General features: G+C 40.0%; 1 protein-coding gene across 2 annotated transcripts in view; it reads left to right on the top strand.

Moving 5' to 3' along the window:
• cmah (cytidine monophospho-N-acetylneuraminic acid hydroxylase) overlaps window positions 1-4,212 on the top strand; it is a 60,956-nt gene that overhangs the window by 12,776 nt on the left and 43,968 nt on the right. Inside the window, exon 1 of one of the 2 annotated variants that reach the window (XM_014015597.1) lies at window positions 2,103-2,144. The exons of the other annotated variant lie outside the window; for it this stretch is intronic. The gene's annotated coding sequence lies outside the window, so the exon portion shown is untranslated. Of the gene's footprint in view, window positions 1-2,102; window positions 2,145-4,212 lie in introns of those variants that run through there. 2 annotated transcript variants of the gene reach the window in all.

Genomic DNA, 4,212 nt, shown 5'->3' on the forward strand with positions numbered 1-4,212 from the left:
AACAAATGTGTGTGTGTGTGTGTGTGTGTGTGTGTGTGTGTGTGTGTGTGTGTGTGTGTGTGTGTTTGTGTGTTTACTTTGTCTGACGTTTGAAAGCACACAATGCCATAGAAAGGCTGTGGAAAAGACCGGCACATATATGGAAAGTCTCCATGAGAATAAAAGAACAAATGTGTGTGTTTGTGTGTTTACTTTGTCTGACATTTGAAACCACACAATGCCCTAGAAAGGCGGTTATTTCTTTGATAAGTTTTCTATGTTCAGAATAAATAGGCTATTACAGGGGTTTTCAAAGTATATGAGCATAAGCCCCCCGTGAGATACCAAACAAAAGACTGTGTCCCCCCAAAAAGTGTGTATATTACACACACACACACACACACACACACACACACACACACACACACACACACACACTGTTCTGTTCATATTTTAAAACATATTTTTATTTCTTTTTCTTCTTTTACATCTCTTAAATATCTGTGCTTTAAAATAAAAAGTATTGTTTTTAATCACTTCACAACCCTTTTCCTGTTTTCTTTCAGACTACGTTCACACTGCAGGTAAATGTGGCTCGAAGCCGTTTTTGTTTTGTTTTGTTTTGGCCCAATGCAACTTATCAGGTGTGTGATTCTGAATGCTAAGCCTCATTAATAAGACAGCTAAGTTCAGGACTGACACTGTTCTGTCCTCCTCTGACCATTCAGAAAAACACCAAGGAGGAAAGGCATCAGAGAGACTACCTCTGATGCCCCTCTCTAAACTACAGCTCAGAAAATTATATTATTATTATTATAATGTACTGATGTGACAGCAGGATTAATCAAACAGATTTAAGACCAAGCGAACATTAAAGATGACAAAAAACAACAATATTCTAGTTCCAACTGTATTGAACCATAGACTTGTTAAAAACCTGTTCATTTTGTTTGTTTGTGGCGCATTTTGCTACCTTGTGGGAACAATTTTCCAGAAAAAGTCTATGCACGGTCCCCAGCTGAGTTCTGCTCCATGCCTCTTTTGGTTCTGCGCTGCTGGTTTATTTTTGAATGCGAACATGTGAGCGGCAGTGGTGGACAGTAGTGGAGTATATTTACTCGAGTACTGTAATTAAGTACATTTTTTGAGTATCTTTACTTTACTTGAGTAAATATTTTTTGGGGTACTTATTACTTTCACTCCACCACATTTCAAAGGCAAATATTGTACTTTTTACTCCACTACATTTCTAGGAAGCTTTTAGTTACTTGCTACTTTTGGTTCAGCCTAGCTTTGTAATCAGCTGTTGCTGTTTTTCTTTCTTGGAATGCGATTGGCCACACTATCACAAGGAACCAAGCACATCTAGGATAGATTTCGAATCGCATTATCTTCATTAACAGTCGTGAGCTGAGCTCTCACCTACATTTCAAACAAATGGTAAATGGACTGAACTTATAGAGCACTTTATCAAGTCCCTTCAGACCCCAAAGGGCTTTACACTTACAAACAATCACACATTCACACACACACATTCACACATACATTCACACACACATTCACACACTGATGATGATAAACTACATTGTAGCCACAGCTGCCCTGTGCCAGCAAACATTTCTGCTCGTCATCGTAGAAACGATATTTCTTCATGGGACTGATCTCTTTTCTGCGAGATCACACAATTTTTTAGCTTTTCAGTCTTAAAACTAAATTAATAGGAACTTTTGACCCCAAGTATTGCAGGTAGAAGTATTCACACATCTAAAAAGCTATTGTCAACTATCATGCTTTTATTTTATAATTATTACTTGCTGCTTTTATCTCGCTGCAATAATCTGACAAAATAGCTTTGAAACTAAGAGGACGGAATTCCAGTTACACTATTGTTGGCCTCCATATCTGTCTTAGGAGTAACTGACATTTTTATTCTATCATGGGAGTGTGTGTGTGTGTGTGTGTGTGTGTGTGTGTGTGTGTGTGTGTGTGTGTGTGTGTGTGTGTGNGTGTGTGTGTGTGTGTGTGTGTGTGTGTGTGTGAGGGAAGTGTTGAGTGCAGATAAGAGGGTGGAGCTATCATCCCCACTATAACTTCACATTTCACAGCCAGAGGCACAAGTTTTCTCTCTGTTTCACTTATAAGAAGACAGCACATTTCATTTACAGGTAAGTGAAATACACTACTTATGATGTTTTAATAGGAGGTTTGTTCTCTTTATTTGCTTCTCTCACTGTTGAGATGCTTGCAGGGATCTAAAGCTGTTCCTAAGGGCTGTGTGGGACGGGAAGAGAACATAATATGTATTTCTTTCAGCTATGTTTTAAAGTGGGGTCAACAGGTTAATTTGGATTATCCCATATGGAAACATATAATTCAGCTGATTGATTAACTACAAGTCTTAAGAAGCTTCCCAGACTAACCTTTAATTAGTAAAAGTTTATGTGCTGCATAAACCAAAAATAAAATCCACTTCATATTTTCAGGTGTGAATTTTTAAGGAGATTCAATCTAATTTTTTGGCATTATATTCCTGCCAAAGATGCAAATACATGTTATATTATTTTATGCTATATCTATTTAGTGTTTTTTATTATTATTTTTAATTAAATAATAAATAAATTTATTTTGCTCAGTTTCAGGTCAGGGTAGAGTTGTGCTGCTGGAACAGTTTGCTCCATCAGAGGGCAGGTTGATATCCTGATATTGATTTTATTTAAAAAAATTTAAACATAGTCTCACAACACAATGTAATTAACTTTGCAAATAACTGTGAGGCTCCTCTGTTTTGTTTCATATTATTTTTYACATAGTTTGACCAAAGAGTGCGAATATCCTACGGGGGGTCGTGGGAGTTTACCTCTCTGGTCCACCTGTGTTTTGTGTACCTGGAAAAGGCTTATGACCATGTTCCTTGAGGTGTTCTGTGAGAGGTGGAGCAGGAGTGTGGACTTCCTGGGTTGCTATTAAGGGTTATCTGGTTCGTGCAGGACGGAAGCAGGAGCTGTGTCCGCATTCTTGGCACAAAGACCAGCTCATTCTCAGGTTAGGTTAGACTATGCCAGGCCCAATCCTGTTTGCACTGTTTATGGACAGGATGTTAAGGCGCAGTCGTGGAGAGGAGGGTGTCTGCTTTGAAAACCACAGAGTCTTGTCTCTGCTGTACGCAGATGATGGCTGTGTCCAAAACGGCAGGCCGGGTCCTCCAAAGGCCGAATTCGTCGGCCGCATACGTCACAGCCCCGCGACGAAGGACGTCCAAAACCGAAGACTCCTCCGATGCGGCCGACAAATACGTCCTTCCTTTTCCCCGATTTGAAGGACAGGTCCGATGGATCCTTCCCGGCCCAGCATATCCCATAATGCATTGCGGCCCGACCGGAGATTTGTTTAAGCTAGTAATGACGGACGAAGCGAGAGAAAAGAATATGTTTTAAATAAAAATATGGTGATATATGGAAATTAAAAAAAATTAGCGGTTGTAATTMTAATACTTTTATCATTTGTATGGACATGTTTTTAAATATTACTTTTATCATAAAAAATGCGAAATAAACATGCACCTACAGCGGGTCAATTAGTTCTTCAAATGTTACCTTTAAGTTAATTTTATAGTTTTGTGATATTAATAATGATAATATATTGATATTTTTCTGGTTTTGATTTAAGTTTGCTTGTTTAGCATCGTCACAGTTGCTAGGTGACATGACGTACGCCGGGGTAAGGAGGGGAGGCTAGACCGTCCAAATTCACAGCCTCTTTTTTTCCGGTCTTCCCGGTCTACCAAGGACCCGGCCCGCCGCAACCGGGTAGTCTGGGTCCTCCGGAGGACCCGGCCTGTCGTTTTGGACACAGCCGATGTAGTTCAGTTGGTTTCCTCGGGCCAAGACCTTCAGGGTGCCCTGGGGCGGTTCACAGCCGAATGTGAGGGGGCTGGTTTGAGAGTTCCGGGTTGAGGCGAGTCCCCAAGTGGAAGAGTTTAAGTATCTGGGGGTCTTGTTCACGAGTGATGGTAGGGTGGAGCAGAAGATGGATCGACGGATTAGTTGTGGTGAAGAAAGAGCTGAGTTGAAAGGAAAAGCTCAGTTTACTGGTCTATCTATGTTTTAACCCTCACCTTGTAATGAGGCGTGGATTATGCAACCTGTAATTTATTTCAGTTTGCAAATACTAGTTTAGCTGTTCAGAAAAGGTTGAAATTAACTGTAAACAAAATATCTGTATTTGACATGTGTG

The sequence above is a fragment of the Austrofundulus limnaeus genome, unplaced genomic scaffold, assembly GCF_001266775.1.
Source record: "Austrofundulus limnaeus strain Quisiro unplaced genomic scaffold, Austrofundulus_limnaeus-1.0 Scaffold132, whole genome shotgun sequence".
NCBI classification, from domain to species: Eukaryota; Metazoa; Chordata; class Actinopteri; order Cyprinodontiformes; family Rivulidae; genus Austrofundulus; species Austrofundulus limnaeus.